The 18,763-nt window shown below is 43.1% G+C and overlaps 1 long non-coding RNA gene across 1 annotated transcript; it reads right to left on the bottom strand.

Annotated features, from left to right (window-relative positions):
* Nucleotides 1-5,915: 5,915 nt before the first annotated feature.
* Nucleotides 5,916-17,466, bottom strand: LOC142765289 (uncharacterized). Its single transcript, XR_012884142.1, has 4 exons — nt 17,213-17,466; nt 13,383-14,324; nt 10,478-10,687; nt 5,916-6,233 (listed from the first exon to the last, which is right to left on the bottom strand). It is a non-coding gene; the product is annotated as an uncharacterized LOC142765289 (long non-coding RNA).
* Nucleotides 17,467-18,763: the final 1,297 nt, after the last annotated feature.

Raw genomic sequence — 18,763 nt, 5'->3', positions numbered from 1 at the left:
GGAAACCTCCCGTCTTCAATTGGCCACTCTTCAAACTTCAACTTCTTCGCCGGAACACGTCGGCTTCACACCCGCAGCTGTTGCCACGCGTCCTCGCTCAATAGCGGTAAACACACGCTCTTGCCTGTAGCCCGAGCCTTCACCCCTCAGGTGGAAATCCTCTTCATCTCCGGCTTCGTCCCTACGGACCAAAACCTTCGCCGACTACACGGCGGAATCCCTACGCGCTCTGGCGTTAACTTCCGTCTCCTCCTGATCTCTCATCTCGGCTGCTCGGTTAAATACCTTGCGCGCGACATTCCAGACGCTTCTCGTCATTTAGTCGGCGCGATACGCAGCGAAAGCTGGGAAGAGGGCGAGACGGTTGGAATGCCCTCCCCGGCCGATGAGTCAACTCGGTATGACCACGCCCCTTTCGTTCTGGAAAAATCGAGTGCTTGCTCGGCCGCCGTTGTGGGGTGAGGAGGTTCGTCGATGAAGCCACGCTTCTGCGGGGAGAGCGCGCGCCCGGGGAGCCTTGGCCGTTTGTTTTCTTTTTCTTTCCTTTTTTTTTCTTTTGACTTCGCGGCGTTTCTCCCGCCCGTTATCGCAAGAATTTGGTGGCGCGCCCATTTTTAGCGCTCGTTTTGTGACATCCGTGAGCATCGGAGACGCTGACGACGCCGGTCTCACATCCATTGCCCCCTGTGAACACTCGGAGGCTGCGGAGGTTTCTCAAGAGGGACAGGTGCCCTCTCAGTTGTCTGCGTCGTCCCCGAGGTCTCACGGAGGTTGACCTGCGGGGTTTGGATTGTCTCTTTTGTCTCCGAGGTCTGATGGAGGTGGACCTGCGAGACTTCGAACGTTGGTGCAGCCTGCGGCTGCTTGGTGGGGGGCCGGGATGTGCACGCATCAGCAAAGCTGTACTGCGTGCCCACGGTTACTGCGTGTACTGCGTGCCCCCGGCGCGCTGCGTCAGCGTACGTTCTTCCAGAGAAGAGCGACACCTTCTTTCGGGCGTCAGAGAATGATATCTTTTCCGTTACTTTTATCTGGATGATTTCCTTTTCCTTCTTGAAAATTTCACATGTCCGCGAGTATGCTGCGTGCGGCCCGTGACAGTTTGGGCACTCTGTTTGCGTGGAAGTACAGCTCTCGGTAGGGTGCTCATAATCACCACATTTTGCACATGTTTGTTTTCCGCGACAGGTGTTCGACCCATGTCCATATTTCTGGCATTTGTAGCACCTTCTAGGATTGGGTATGTAGGGGCGGACTTTGCAGTGAAGGAATGCAGCTTTCACGGATTCTGGCAGGATGGAGCGGTTAAATGTTAATACTATATGGGGCGTCACCACTTCTTCATTGTTTCGCCTGATGGTTATCCGCCGGATGGCGACTACGCCTTGCTCTCGAAAGCCTTCAAGGAGGTCAGCTTCAGTTTCTCGCATCAGATCACGTTGTGAAATGACGCCTTGAACAGTGTTAAGACTGCGGTGGGGGGTGATAGACACGTCCAGGTGGGCGAACTGCTTCTGTTTAAGGAGAGTGTTTGCATGCTGTTTCTGGCTTACTTCAACAAGAAGATCACCAGATGACAGTTTCTTTGCGTCATACTTTTTGCCTATTAGGTTAGCAAGGGTTTTAGCTATCAGGAAAACCGACAGTCCTGCAACAGAGACGTTATCTGCCAGAGAGTGTATGACTAGAAATCGTGGGAAGTGGTCACAATCACTTCCGGTTCGTTTGGAGATTTCATCGGTGCGGTTCCTTTTCAGGGACCGATCATCGAGAGGGGGGAAAGATTTTGCCATGTGGTGCATTTCATGTTCGGCGGCGATGGTGACCACCCACCACCGAGCCCAACAAGGGGACGCTACAAGGTAGAACACTTGAAGGCGCCAGTCATACATCGCCGCTATAACCAGATATAACTACCCAAGGTTGGGTAACTACACAAGGTTAACCCTAGCCGCCAGGAAGTTTGGAAGTAAACGGAAGAGACTAGAAGACAGGATAGATAAAAAATGAGAGATAAAGACGAAGATGTAGGGAGAGAGAGATAGGAAAAGGCGGCTGCCGATTTCCCCTGGGTGGGTCAGCTCAGGGGTGCCGTCTACGTGAAGCCGGGGCCAAAGGGGTGTGTTGCCTCTGCCGGGGGGCCTTAAAGGTCCAATCACCCAGCGTCGGCTCAACCCCCAGGATCCCCTTTTCCCCGGACACGGCAAAGCCACGCACGGCTAGGCGTGGGAGGGAGTCAAAACTCCCCCGTTAGCTCGGGTCCGTGGTGTCGCTACACACCAAACGCCTACTTGCGCAGGCGCCCCTGCGGGGTAGCTAGCTTAATTTATATCATACTAATCACATAGTTAATGCATGTGAGTGATGGGTTAGTGATGTAGACAAAGGTTTTCTTGTTTTCCTATTCTAAAGCATGAGCATTATGGCACCTGTCAGCAGTTTTGAAAGCCTTGTTTGGCAAATGAAAAGATTATCTTACACACCTGGCTCCACAATGTCTCGCAGGAACAGCATTCGTGTGACATGCTTCCACGATTTGACTGGCTCCCCAGCAGGGGCCCCACTCTTCTTTTTTTGATTCGCGCAACTTCTTGCAAAACGTGGCTCTTATATTGCGCCATCGGTTAGAATTGACTGCTGTGTCACCTGCAAATATAGAAGAGTACGCGAGTCAGCGGATAGCAACTGGTAACATAGCATTGTCTGTTAGAAGAAGCATCAAAGAAACTGTTTGTTAGTTTGCGCTTCAAGAGTACCTATAAAGTGTACTTCATTTCGCAAGCACCTTTGGAGTTACAACAGGTTGCTAGTGAAATTTAAGTGCTAGAGCAAACTTACCGGGCAAGCACTTTTATGAGCAGATTTTCCCTTTAGGAACGAATTATGATGCACTATGTTCAAATGCATCAAATCTACAATGAATAATGTCAAGACACTGAGCATTAAATTTTAATAAAGAAACTGAAGCAATGTGGTGTTCTGTGTGAGTTTCAGTGATTAGTCGCAATTATAATGAAATAGACTATTTCATTATTATGCTGTGAGTTGTTTTATTTTGGCATAAAAACAATCAAGTCGTAGGCTCCAAATGTCCGTGGAATTAGTTTATGGTTACACTCATTTAAAAAAAAACTTGATAGTTCTAGAACGCTGCCACGTCGAACGACCCATCGAACATTTTGTTTTCACTAAAGTAATCGGCTATAGCACACACGAGTTAAGGGCAGATGTACTGACCATGCAGGAGGTTCAATTCGTCTAATTAGACATGTATGTTGTTACCATTTGGCCACAAGTTGATTAGGAACGGTAAAAGCGCACTGAAAACGAAGACGCCAAGAAGGCATGCACACTCACACACAACGTTACCGTTATTTAACGTGAATTAACGCACCCAGTGGTCCCCCTCGGTAAGCCACAAGTTGACAACTAGCATAAACAACCGGTAACGGAGCCACCACCGCTGATGGGGATATAAATAAAAATATTCCTCTGGGGGTGATGGAAAAACACGCAATGGGTGGGCGCAAACATGCTTGTGCGTGTTTCTTTGAGTGCCAGGTTTTTCCAAAAGGCGCTCGTTCAGATACACATGCAAATACCACCTGAGACATTGCCTCGCCGCGGCCGCTTTTCTCGTCGGTCTGCGCAACACACAGAAATCGAAAAAATAATTAGGCAGCATTCCTCCGCTATGAAACAGCAATATTAAAATTGTATATACACGCGGCATTTGCGCAGAAACTCGCAGACAAGAGTGTACGGCGCCAGAAGTAGACGTTGCGGTTTTTAGGAGGAAGGGGGCGCATCAGAGTTTGTAAATGCGTGTGTGTTTATTAGCGAAATACTATTGACATTGTAGCAACTCATGGTGGGCGGTCCAATCGCACCTAGAAATGCTGGTATGGTACTGGTCCTGTGTGCCAGCTAGGCGTAGTCTTGTCGAGACAGCAATCCACGCACGCGTGCTCACATCCATGTTCTCTATGCCGCCAGGCGCTGGTCCCAGAGCCCTCTCTGCCCATGAACTAGCGATATGAGTAGTTCATTTTGCACCGTGGCTTGATTCATGACGAAAAAATATACGTGCGCAAATATACGTACGCAAGGCAATCTCACGTTTTTGTGGCGCTTGAAGCGTGAGACAGACGTGCGATTTTCTGTGCGATGCGGCATGCGGTGTCACAGAGAGCGGTGTGCTGCATGCGACATTTTGGGACACACGGGGGCGAAGGAGATATCAGCGGCTGGCTCCACCCCCACGCGGCGCCTCGGCATGCGCGGTCGGACGACTTTGCATCCTCGTAATGAAGCTCAAAACAAACAACATTGCGCAGCCACGCTTCGCTCTATAAAAAATAACGAAATAAACGCCTTCGTGAACGAGAAGCACGTCGAAACAGCGGTAACAGCTGATTATTCACGACTCCGGCAGGTAGACCTAGAATCCATGGCCAGTGCCGGCCGTCGCCTACGCGGTTCACACGCGAGCTCGTCATGGAGCGCTAGTTCTTGACGACACTAATAAGCTTTGCACTCGTATGTAATGCGTTTCCATACGCCATTACTTCCTCGATGCCATCGAATTCAAGAGCAAAGGTGAAAACGAAGCCAGCGCAGAAATGCTGGTGGCCGTGTTTACTTGCGAAATGACCTTGAATCGCTGCTCACAATCTCCGGTCTCGCTAACGCTTTTAAAACGGGCCTTGTCATGCAGAAATCACACACTTCAAACATCAATTTCTTCAATCCAGAATAATATTACCTCACCAGGAAAATGCACTCGATCTTTGTCACGCCGCCGCAGTCGGCGATGTCAGCAAATCCAAACTCGCACCGCTCCATCGACTCGCTTGAACTGGCCTGGATCACGGGTGATGGGAGCGGGTACAGGGGGATGGCGCCATCATTGGCGTGACGTCACACGTCTGCTCATGATGTGATTGGCTGCTGCCAAGCGACGGTGCATTGCGGCAACGAAAATAGGGAGTTTTAGAATACCGTTTGCAAGCGCTGCGGGCGTTGCGGCCGTAGCGGGCGCCATATGAGTTTTAGAATAACGTTTGCCCTACTGCGATCCGCAACGCACGATCGCAGCAACACCGTAGCCCCGAAACCAGTGCTTGCGACCACATGCGGGCCGCCATCACCGCCCATAGCCTCGAAACCAGTGCTTGCGGGCCACATGCGGGCAGCCATCACCGCACGCAGTTTTGGATATGGCACAAAGAGCAATCATTTGTGCCATATAATTTTTGTCACATGGTTACGGTCTCCCCTACATATTTTTGGGCTCTGCACTATAAACTCAGTTGCGAGTTAGCACTCGTGTCCTTCTTGTCCTTGTGTCGTCGTTTTGTTCTCATGCTATAACGACACTCTAAAGCAAAATTACCCGAAAAAGGAGTAACGGAGCCCAATAGGCGCGCGTCCCTACTGAAACGTTACGTAAGATGCGGAGCCCTCACATACGGAATTATTGGAATATGGAAGACGTATGATGCGGGCTCCGCATAAGACGTATGATGCAGACTCCGCATCTTATGGAAAGACGTATCATGCGGAAATTACTGAAATGTGTGAATGTTACATCTGAATCTAGTGCAAAGCAATATAATGTGTAAATTGAATAGACGTCCACATCTTGAGTACATGCAATACTGTGTACAAATCACAATATTTCTTAAATGTGCATGATGAGGGATTGAATCATCGGCATCTTACTAATTGTCGTGATGCGGAAGCAAAATTACCTTTTAAATAAAATACATTACAAAACTACTAAATTAACATGCTAGCGATCATAAATGGTGGTTACATTGCAACACAATAATGCAGTGTTCTATGCAAGACTTAAAGAACTTATAAAGTTATTATTATCAATAGAGAAGCATTAATATACACATCAGCCCTGCTACAATCAATATGTTTTTTTATTTGTCTGTATGCTCCAGCTGTGAATAGTGACATTGCAGTGTTGATCGTACACAAATGAGGTGACTGCACCGCAATTTCACGAGCTCCACCTAAGCCACAGGATGGTGGCACAATGTAACAGCAATTTTAGAACGAAATGTTTAAACATAAATAATAATCATAGCACTATGAAAGTGTGGCGCTGTGTTTATCTCATGAATGCCTTGTGGAGATCGGCGAATTGCTGCTTGAGGCTCCGGCACCACTGTAAATTTCGAAGGTCACTGCGATAGAACTTATGTGTCCTTCATAGGCACCTGGAAATGAAAATAATTGGCACAAATAATGTCAGAGACACATGTTAGCACAATAGTTTACATGCACAAGAAATATAACACACAGAATGAAACTGAAAATTAAAGGCACACAATCCTTCATGTTATGCATATGTGAATAATAGAAGGAATGAGTGTATAAATTAGTTCTGCCACATCAAAAAAAACAGCATGCTTATCACAGTGAAAATAACTAGGTTGTCACGATTTTCAATGGTAGAGATAATCGATTAATATGTCCCTATGAAATTATGATTTAAACGCTTCCTGCAGAGTCAAACTTTCGGAACTGCAAGTGAAAGCTCTCAATGTTCATTTAATAGTGTGTGCATGTACATCTGCTGCCTTTATACTATACAGTTTGTGCACAAAATTGGCATCTTGAACAATTTTGAGAGTTAGACCTATGCAACTTATGAAGGTTAAAATCACCATGAAAGCAAGCAGGACCAGGCAGGTGCCATTAAAAATCTGTGCAAGCCAGATAACTATAACCGAACTGCACACATATAGGGGAGCAAGAGTAACAGAAATTCGGCTGCTGACCCGCATGTCGCGGTATCAAACCCCGGCTCCATTTCCGATGGCGGCAGAAATGCTGTAGGCACGTGTGCTCAGATTTGGGTGTACGTTAAAGAACCCCAAGTGGTCGAAGTTTCCAGTGCCCTCCACTACGGCGTCTCTCATAATCATATAGCGGTTTTCGGACGTGAAACCCTACATATAAATCAAGAATAACAGAAATAAACTGCCAACAGAAAAGTTGGGTGCATGTGCTATCTGTAAGTGCTTACACCTTACTACATACAGCATGCTCATTCCATTTTAAATACCGATATTGAAAATAACTGCTCTATTAGGAATGTAAAAGGTAAGGTAGAACTGAACGACTCTACAAAAAGTGACCCTATTATGACATTACGTTTTCTCATAACAAAATTGACTAAGACTCTCAAATATCATTATGCAAGGGAAAAATCTTCAAAAGAACAATCAAGTTTGAAGTCATAATTATTTATATGGCTACTATGACTTTAACCAAGAAATCGACCTCAACATGGCTAATGTTAGTTTTTAAGGCCTTTGTTCACTAGACAAAGAACTATACCACAAAAAGCACAGCGTTCAGGCAAAGCACCACACAAAAAAAGAAAGCAGTCCTTTTTGTTATTACCTACAATGCCTTTAAAATGGTATTTTTACCTCTACTTTCCGCTTTTTATCTAAGTAACTGGTGTGAAACAAGTTAGCTGAAAATGCACTGTGCCTCCAAAACCTGTTGGTTGAATCTGAATTTTTATAAAATGGTGAAGCTTGCACTAAATTAGGCTCCACAAGCCTTGGAACAGTGAGACTACATGACTCTTAGGACTACTTTAGTTACTTGTGTTTTGTTTCTGGGCCTAAGCATAAAGACAAGGGCTTAACTGAATTGCTGCTAACAAACATGCTTTCGAAATTGCCCGAGCGTCAAAGGATGCTCAGCCATTTGTTGTTTTTTGCACTGGGCTATTCTACACCAAACATACAAACCATACTGCCTGGCGACCATCACAGATGTATAGTTTAAAAAATGATGGTAATTTACTCTTCTGAAAATAGTTATTTGCAGAATTTGTTGTTTTTCGCACTGGGCTATTCTACACCAAACATACAAACCATACTGCCTGGCGACCATCACAGATGTATAGTTTAAAAAATGATGGTAGTTTACTCTTCTGAAAATAGTTATTTGCAGAAATGTTTTGAAGAGAAAAGAGTAGTGGTCACGTGGGTACCTTCAGAATTTCGCAGAATGTCATGCGGGTGTTATTTGTGAGAAAAATTTCAAAGTACCGCTTTTTCTTGCCATATCAAATTTGATCTACATATTAAGTAAAGATGCTTCTTAAAGTATTTGAAGTCAAGTAACATTAGTGCAATTTTTCTGCTACATAGGCGTTGAAGAATTCAGCCAAACTGTTTATCGTTTGCATTTCTTGTATGACAATACTGCATTTTGTATGAATATTTGAGCCACAAATACTCACTGCACAGAAGTTATATTTTACGAAAAAAATAATGTTAGGTCCAGATTACAAATATCTCTATATAATCGTTTTTGTCCACATTGAGATGCAATTTGAGCTGTGTGTTTGTCTAATTGAAAATTACTTTTATATGTAAGTTGAAAGCAAATAAACAGTTCTTGTTACACGGCAAGTGTTATCATTACAATTTTTCTTTAAATGAGGAAAATGATTTTTGAAGTCTCCTATTGAGGGTCATGGGGAACTTCGGAACGGAAGCTGTCGTACATCAAATGCAGAAAACAGCCATCATAAGAAAACTTCAAAAATTCATTTCTACTTTAGGACAAAGTGTAATCATATAACTTGCCATATAAAGAGAACTGCTTCCTTGCTTTTGATGTGGCGAAAAAAATGTACTAATATTACTGAGCTTCATGCACTACACACAATCACCTTTGCTTAATACCAAGACCGAATTTGGTGTAGAAGAGGCAGTATTTTTGAAACACTTTACTTTTTACAAACAACACCCAGACGACATCCTGAGAAGTCCAGAAGGCACCAACGTGGCCTAATATTTTGTTCTCTGCGATATACTTTAGCATTTTGCTGTTTTCAGAAAAATACAGTAAACGAGCATAATATTTTTTTTTCAAAACACATTTAGAACGGTTGGCAAAATGGCTGGGATGTTTGATGCGTAATTGCCTCACTGCCAGCATTTATTCTTCCGAAGTTCAAGCTATCACCTCTCTGTTACTGCCTCCCTCACATACAATGCCTGCATAGGAAAGAAAAAGAAAGGCAGGTCCGACAAAGTTCACAAGGCAAGATATTTTCATGTTGGATAAATTCATTACCATAAACAGCAGCAAAATAACATTCATTTTGAGTAGTCCAAGACACAAGCTATATACCAGCATACTAAGAGCCAAGCACAAACTTTTCAATTGAACATGTGTGGTGATAGACAGGAAGCACTTATTGCAAGACTGATTAGTCTGTTTTTAACTAAATGAAGTACAATGCACTGTTCAATCCAACACCACATAGGCATCTTTGCTATAGCAAAGCCATGTGTCATTGATTCATGCACTAGATGGGACAATGCAAATGTAACAAAAAAGGTGAAAAAAGAAAACAAGGGAAAAAAAGAAGAAAAGGGGGGATGCAAAGTAGGAGCAGTGTAGCACTACTTTTACTTTGCATTCCCCTTTTCTTTCTTCTTTTTTCTTCTTTTCCTCCGACAGGAGACAGGAGAACACTTTGTATCAGCGCAACCTAACTTGAAAAGAAGCAAGGGCTGCACTCTTCTGCGTTATAGGTTTTTTTTTTCAGACAAACATTTCCAACAGGCACACACGCCTATACCGAAAGATTATGTCATTACTGAACCCATTTAAACTAACACGCCAAGGATGACAAGGTGACTTCTAAAAAATAGGTCCTCCTATCGCAACATCGGCCAGCCTGTCTGAAGCACTTCTACTGTTCACCCTGATTACCCCACTAGATGTTTCCATCTGTCGACTCACATCTTCGTTTTGGATAACACTAAGACGAGCTTACATTGATGAATACGCACGAAAGTTTAGTGATGTATCATGTATCAGATTAAGCAACTCTGTTAAAAAATTATTGATAGCTTGCTTCCAGGCTTTTTATACTGTAGCCTGAAACTTCGTAATGTCTTCTATGCACATCAACCAGATTGACAACGTAATGCACAACATGCTTAAGAATACTGCGAGGAACAAGATAACGACAAAACGACCAGCCACCCAAAATTTTCGCTGTACATGTTTATAAAATGTTCATGTACCCCAAACGAGGTGCTTATGATACAAGCCGAAAAAACCTACAAGTAGGGCCTTGGAGTCTTCTGGAAGTAGACGTGTTGCATTTTTTCTGTAGAGGGCTTTACACCCATGAGTGAGGAACAAAACTCCTGTATAATGAAGAATGTTGGCAGCTATCAGATATAGAAAAACCTAATGCAGCTAACCCTCCCCGACACATCTGTACATTTAGAGAGGTGACGTAGCTTCTGTGATTGTGGCAGTAACTCCAACAGGACCAGTGCGAAAATTGGCACTACTTGGCTAGACAAATGTCCAAACATGCCTGCCCGACTCCCTCTAGCCATCCTGGCTGAATCTGACACATGATTTCTTAACTGCTGGCTGGACAAAACAAAACCACTGAAGCACTCACAATACACAGCGTGAAGTTCCTCTGGAGTGGTCAACTTCGTCTTCTGCGATGAAAGAGCAGCACAGTGTACTGATAAGGCACTCCTTGCAATGGTTTTCAATGCCACACAGTGACCTTGCTGTTCCTGTCGAAGAGAGCTTCGGGAGCTTGGAGGGTGCTTGCTCTTTTCTGGGGGCTGCTGCCGCTCCTCGTTTTCTGCTCAAGGTCAACCTGCATAAAGTTGTAGACGAGGCTTTAAGAGTTGTATATAATGATATACAAATTTTCACTGAACACACATTTCCTCGTGGCACACTGAGGAATTTCTTATAAAACTTAAGGCCTCGCATATGCAAACATTTACAATCGATACGAAGATGCACTCGACTCTAAAGAAGCAAGTTTGTTATGTAGTGTATATAAAGAAAGGTCATTCAGCACAACCACAACTACAGTTGCACACGAAAACGACATTTTACACGATCCTGTTTATTTACATGGTCCATTTTATTTTATTTACACGGTCCATTTTATACGGTCCTGTTTTACACGATCTGGTATGCATGAACTCTTGAACCGGGCACCATATAGGTTGAAAGACACACACAGACTTTGAGACAAACCTAGTTTCCCGTGGAGCATCCTCTTTCACTATAACAACACATCTCAATCTAGTTAGTTGGTCAGAACGAGGTGAAAACAGCTTGCACTTGAAAAGCACGGGCAGAAGGAATGACGCCTGCACCCTGTGCTTTCTGTACATTCTCGTTGAGGGTGCAGTTTTCACCTTATCCTTATGCAATTTCGCATTTATAACATTGTTCGCTGCATAATCTTTGTGGCGTTAAAGTGTGTGATACCGTCATGTGTATCCCATGTAATTTATAAAAATAGAATACAAGATAGCTTGATTCAAAAATAACAAAGTGCATCCAGTGCCATGTCGTGTAGCCATTCGTTAGGCAAGTGGCAGAATGATTTATTCTTCAAAACATATCTTACTTGTAACAACTACAAGAGCTAACTCGTACACTGGCACATTCTGTTTGCCTCTTCAGATTATAAGGTACTTTTTTTACACCAGAAAATCTTCAAGAAGAATAGAAGTGTTGTAATTGTGAAGAAAGAAAAGTAGAAGGAAAAAAAGATATTGATAGATTTGTGGGGTTTAACGTCCCAAAACCACCATATGATTATGAGAGACGCCGTAGTGGAGGGCTCCGGAAATTTTGACCACCTGGGGTTCTTTAACGTGCACCCAAATCTGAGTACACGGGCCTACAACATTCCCGCCTCCATCGGAAATGCAGCCGCCACAGCCAGGATTCGAACCCGCGACCTGCGGGTCAGCAGCTGAGTACCTTAGCCACTAGACCACCGTGGCGGGGCAGGAAAAAAAAGATAACCTGCCCTGTACAGGGACCGAGCCTGCGAACTTCGAATAACATGTCCGATGCTCTATCAACTTAGCTACCATGGCGGCTATCCCTCTTCCATTTTGTACGGTATATATGTGCATTTATACATGGAAGAGTCAGTCAGCGCTGCCTGTTACCATTATGGCGAGTGTGGGACACCTTTTTTTTGCCTACTGGCAATTACATTACGATTGCAATTACGTTACGATTACTTCCAATATCCCTATACTTCTTTGGCAGCATTATGCATCTGTCCGTTCTCAGAAAATCTGCTAGTCACAGGAGGAGGCAATAGTTCGCCCTCCCACCTAAATGCATGTACTTGAACACATGCACAACTGATCAAAAAAAAAAAACAAGTCACACACCGCTAAGATTACCGAGATTCACTGTTTCAGATTCATGAGTAAAGGAAAGAACTATAAATTTAAGGGTTTGTTGTCTTTGTTGAACGCATTATAATGAGAACTAGCAGAAAATGATGCCAAACAAACTATAGGGGATGTTATCAAAAGTAACTTTAACAAAATTGTGAAAAGAAAAGTTAACAAAAACGTAACTTGGCAACATTTTTTGACAATTGAATTGAGATTACTTTTTATAACATCCCTTCATTTTACTGGCTAATGTTGTCGGGTAATTCTCATTATTAGAGTGGTGAGTAGGCTGACAAAGAAAGTAATGGCATTGATACTTCTTTTGAACACCTAATAGTTTGAGGACCTTATAAGAGCGGAAGCTACTTTGAGTAGACCAGAATATTTAGTTGGAGAAAAAAAACGTACACACATTTTACCAGGCTTTTTAACACATTTTGAGACATAAAAGTGTATGCTGCCAGTAGTGTTAAATACCATTACTTTTGTCACACTATGCAGTGTAGCAGGTGTAGTTAGAGTGAAGATAGTGAAGGAATAATCAAGCACGCCACCAACTGCGTTCACATCAATGGTCACGTATTTTAAAAATAAACCTGCTGTACAGTAAAAAAATTTTAGAGCATTTATGATTTTATCCAAATCAAGTTAAACCGACTGGGTAAGCAAATCATTTGCATAAAATCAAAAGGCATAAAGTGATTCATGTATTATAACTATGTGAACAATTTCATCAACGCAGGGCAAAATGACTACAGTTCTATCAAAAACCCTTCTCACTATAACATGCATGAAAAGCACCACACCAGAATATTTTATAGTGCACGTAATATCGAGACTTCTAGACTGTCTATTGACCGTTTAGAAGAAGGGTATCTCTTTCACGTTCAAGGGGCAACCACTTAGCCTTTTCCTGAGCTTTTCTGTGAATATTTCTTGAATTTCTTACATCATTAGGATTGATTTAGAGTGAGCAGATTTTGCTTACGCATTGAAACCTAGTTCTGTATGTAACTGCAATTATGGGTGCCAAACCACCTCCAATTAATTTTTAACATTTACCTTATTTTTTACTGCAGCAGCACAACTAGCTATGGGTGCCCAAAAAGTAGCTAGAAACAATACCTTTACCTCTTTGAGCCTTTTGGAAGTGTTCAGCAGCTTCTCAGTGCTCACCTTACAACATTTTTTTTAAATACGTGTTTGTGTGCCCACTGCTCTTGCACCTTGTACAGTGAGGAGGAGCACATGGAAAGAAGAGACAAGAAAGAAGCATAGCGAAAAAAAGCGAAAAAGTGAGGACCTCTTTTGTATCGTACAATGTGTGTAACATTACTATTGCGACAAGATATAGACAAATTATCACGGCTATGCATCCATTGTAGAGTCATACACAGCTGCAACACCACGACTAAATTTCAACCTTGTGTTGGTTTAGGATCCTTTTATAGTGGCAAGCTAATGATATCTGCCTTTGTTTGGCACATATTAAGATGCAGTGAAATGTGATATGGTAATCTCATTTAGAATGCACATCATGTGGCTTCATTGTATATGTGGCCACAAGTAACTCTGGTTGCAAAGCAATATGGCAGAGCCTAAACAGATGTCACCGACCACTCCAATCTGAACTTGCCTTTGCTACTTGCCAATTATCATCCCAGCAAAAAATGAATAATTGAATCTGCTACAGATATGTACTAGCTTATGCTAAAAACCAAGTATGAAGGGTGTTTTGTCATTATTGAGATCAGTTATTTGTTCAAGAACACTTGCTGTTAAACACAAATACATTGCTGTCGAAGCATCAAGACTCAAATATAAAGCAAAAAGAAGTGTCCCTTTAAAAATTACAGGCCACAAGGTGCAAGATAATATTTGATATACTTGAGATTTAAGGCACGCATAAGAGGTGCTGCCATATTATACTTTCCTTGAGTTGAAACCTGCTTGCTTTACTCCCCCAACACATCTGTAAAGATGCCGTGAAAACACCAAGCAGCTGATGCAGCATGGTTGAACACATGTCCAGGGATTCCACCATTCCTAAGCAGCCCTACAGCCTCCACAGTCCTGCAACCATTTGTAAGATAAATATAGTTCTACCCAAAGTTCTTTGTTTACAAACACACATGCAAGACGCATAACCACTCTATAGGAAGTTTGCATGATAATGCGCTGGGTAGCAAAACGGATGCCAATATCAAGTATCCCGGCCTGCCGCTTCTTTCTTTCCGTTCTTAATTAATCAATCCATGGTTATTAAATGTTCCCCCAATGTGAAGTGTACTGGCAGTCCGGTGAAGAATTGCAATGTATTTAGAACACAGTCCAATTCATGGCAAGTAAGCATGCAATAGCGTTTTGTCAGCTCTTCGAGAAAAGAGCATGAAGTTTAGCTAAAACCCATGTTTTTTATAAACACCATTCAATTTGATATAAAAGTTGTGAGCATTATGTAAAGGAACACGGATTCATGTTTAATTAATGATTTCTTATAATGTACTGATATGAATGCAACTAACTGAATATGAAACGATAAATTTTGCTCGAGAATTTAGAGTTATGAACACTATCGCACTTGCCTGCTGCATCTTGTCCAAAACAGCGGCAAGATAGGCTAGTTTGTGTAGGTGAGTAGTAATGAGCAGTGCAAAGTAACAACAAGAAACACCAGTAACAACAGTATGGGGCAAGCACAGACTGCCAACTGTATAATTTATTACACAAAAGTTTGCCTGAATATCAGTCAGACAACTTGTGCAAATGAAGGTCCAGTTGGGCATGAACAAGTTACGAAATCAACCATGCCTGCTTTCACTAACAGGACCCTCATTCAAATAAAGTATGCAGCGATAGGCCCCTACCGAGGTACGTCACAGCATGATGTCACCGGCACATGTAATAGGTGTGGCTGGAAAAACACTCCCGCTGGTGGCTCAGCCCGGTACAGTCGTGCGGTGTTTGGGGCAAGTTTTAATTTTTCAAAGCTTACACTTCACGTTACAATGTCGACATTAGCTGTAGTATGTGTCAGCAAACATCCAGCTGTGTGGTAAACTGTGTGGTAAAATATTTGCCACGCTGTCTGTTTATCTTGAAGAAGTGAACACACGTGGTGGTCTGTGCGAGCAACAGCGGCATAGTCTTCAAAAATGTGCACTGTTGATTGCGGCATGTAGTGTGCATTGAAAGGTATTGAAAATATCGGTTCAACTGAGAATACTGAGTGTGGTGTCTGCAGTGTCAATAACAATGTGTCTTGTTTGCGAAGACTAGCACTCATGGCAGGGACTGGTCGATGAAAAAACTTGATTCGACATTTTAGTCAAGGTAAATATGCACTTGACGTGACCATCTGCGAGTGGGTACATCTCGGTGTTTGCGCTGTGTGAAGAAAAAAAATGCAAGGTCACCGGGCTGGAAGATACCATTTGCTGAAGCTGCATGTATGAATCGCCCCAACGAGTACGCAAGCTCAATAAAGGTATAACTCGTTTTATCGAAGGCCTCATATTTCTTCATGTAATAAGCAGAGATTCTTGTTTCACATATACTCAGTACCTTTACCGCTCGATATTCATGAAGTGACAATGCAAAAAACAAGTTTGTGTGTTAGGCCCTAAGGGAGCAATGTAAATATGCAAATAAGTTGTAGGTGTCAGATGCTGCGATGTAACTGCACAAAAGATTATGTATATATTAGGCTGCAGGTTTAGAATCACATACATCTCAGTGGTCTATCAGGAACGTCACAAACAACGTCCTTGCCAACCAGCCCTTGCACAGAGGGAGGGAATGGCTGGCACGGTGCTCGAAGTGACGTCACACTATTTGCAAACATAGAGAGGTTTCTTACTTAAGCAACATTTTGCACAATATATTTTTTAGATGCAAGACTGTACTCATTCACATTGATCATACTGATGTCTTTTGTTGTTACTTTGTGCTGTGAGTTACTAGGCATTTAATCTCTAAAAGCTAATTTCAGTGTTCTCTCTCATATTGCTGACAACTGTGTTGTTGCATAAATTGGGCAAAAAAGCAACACAGAAAGGCTGTCACAATGAATACACCAACATGGGTATTCTCCTGCTAACAAAAGTCGGCACTGGTCCTGTCATTACCCGTCTTCCTTCTCTCTTTGCCTTGTTTGTACTGAAACAGCCAAACACCTGATGAGTTAGATGAGAAATATTAACGCGTCAAAACTATAAGTGCTTGCATCAGCAACTACACAACAGCGTGATAACCGCACCCCTGCCACACAGCAGCGAAACATATTTTGAACATGCTGGCAGTGTATTATTTTATAAAAAGCAACTCTGGCAGATTACAAAATCTCACATTGTGCATGCAAGTTTTCTTCGAAGTCAGGCGTACAATGTAGGTGCTGGCCGGTACATTATTAGTTACAAGCAAAGGCGTCTTGCAGGTACACATGCATATTGCACGAACACCTCTCTCTCTCTCTCTACACTAGGCACACACATTATATCTTTCAACAAGCACACGCCACTGTTTAGGGGCATAATAACGCTCTACCGTGAACGTATGCTAATCAACCCACTTAGGCGGTTGGCTAGGTGAATCGAGCCAAGTTACAAATTGTATCGCCCGCGAACGTAAACAAAATGCTGCTTTGCATCAAATGGCACTGCAGGCTTCGTTTAATCAACAACGTAGCAAGCGCCGTGTGCGTCTTCCTCACTACATTGCACATATGAAAAATCGATCACCGTACACATGCATGTTGCCGCAGTTGTCTCGAATTAGCTCCAGTAAGGCCGCGCCGATGCGCCATGGCTCTCTCTGCTGGCGTTAGCGTTGTCAAAGCGAATCGGCAACCGCACTCGCAAAGGCGCGTAAGGTTGCCGTTTCACGACGCCTCGTTCGAGTGCAGCAACAAACACTTGCACTGAGTGGCATACTTGGTCTACATAAAAAAGTGTCCCCCTTACCTTTAGTTTCTTTCACACTGTCCTGAGGGAAGCGACCACAGGCGTCAGCCGTCACCTCGGAGTCCTTCGAGCGCCCGCCCAACCCGCCGATTCCTTGGACGACTCGCACTTGATCCGCACTCGAACAACCGCGGGAATAGGGCACAATCTTAGCACATCACATGAACGAGGAACGGCGCTTCCTTGCGTAAATTTAACATTTCGTGCTCTCGTGTGTAGCAGCGCGAACACATGAGACACGCACCGAAACGGCATGCCCACAGAAAGAAAGAAGACAAACAACATGTGGCTTTAGCTGTGAAGGGATTTGACTTGGATATCTGTGTGAGAAAAATAAAAAAAAACATATGTTGCTGCTATAAACTGAAAAAAAATGTATGTTATCTGACAAAATAACTTTAAAAGTGATAAACGGTTATTCGAAAAACAAGTTACAACTTATGAATATTTTCGCAGGTCTTTGTTTTGTTTTTGTTCTAGCAGACGACAGCCTCCTACTGCTTCTACGACAGACGTAGTGCGGTTTCACGTTCGGTGCGTGTCGCCGACGCAAAGCTCTACAGTAGTGATATCAGAGTTATCAATTCTCAATGAATCATAGGATGGCTACAAAGCAGTAACATTTTGACATAGTGCAGTACGCAATCTTTCAAGGTATGACATTTCTTTGCTCTGAAGCAAATCGAAGCAAGCCGGCCGGCGCAATCAGCTGATGTCGCCGCTACGCGAGGCATGGTCGTGCGCAATAGCGTCGCGCCCCGCGCTCGATTTGTCATCAAGCGATAGAGCTACTAAGTGGAATACAGCTAGATGCCGGGATTAATGGCGTATCACCCTAATTCCCTGTGGTGGCCGACTCAATCGCAAGAGAGCCTCGGGAAACAACCTTCAACTGGTCAAGCTTGTGTGTGGGTGTAAAAATACTTGTTTTCGTCCGCGGCGGGGCAGCAATCTATAGTTGAAAGACATGCGAAAAGCATGTGACGTATATACAATCCCAAAACATATGCACACAACAATAGATACGATCGCATATCGTACATAAATATGCCAACACATAGCGTGTAAAAAGCAAATTTATATACATAACTTAAACTCACGAGCTACTTTCAGCGCGAATAGCTTAGCAAGCAAACGCACTCAGTTCACGTACGCGAGCACAACTAAGTGGCGCAGGTTCGAGTCCCGCCAAGTTTTTTTTTTGTTTTTTTTTTTCAACGTTTTTATTGTACTGCTATCTTTTCTAATGCCTTAGATTCTAAAACAAAATAAAAGCAATATTGCGTTCAAGTACGTATGTGGGACTGTGTTTTTTGCGCAACAGTTATTAGTATTTTTATTTTCATTAATAATTTTTTTATTCATTTCATAATATAACAAAATTAAGGACTAAGGGGAACAATGGGTCTGCTTGATTGTGAAGGGACTCGAGAAGTGAGAAAACTCAAACCAAAAAATTTATTTGAGAAAAAACTGAGCATTTCACAGCCGGACCAGTTTCTTCAAGGGTAGGCCCTAGGTATGCGCGAGACTTGCTATATGACTCATCTC

This window comes from Rhipicephalus microplus, chromosome 6 (assembly GCF_043290135.1).
Source record: "Rhipicephalus microplus isolate Deutch F79 chromosome 6, USDA_Rmic, whole genome shotgun sequence".
NCBI lineage: Eukaryota > Metazoa > Arthropoda > Arachnida > Ixodida > Ixodidae > Rhipicephalus > Rhipicephalus microplus.
This window is presented reverse-complemented; position numbering and strand designations above follow the sequence as displayed.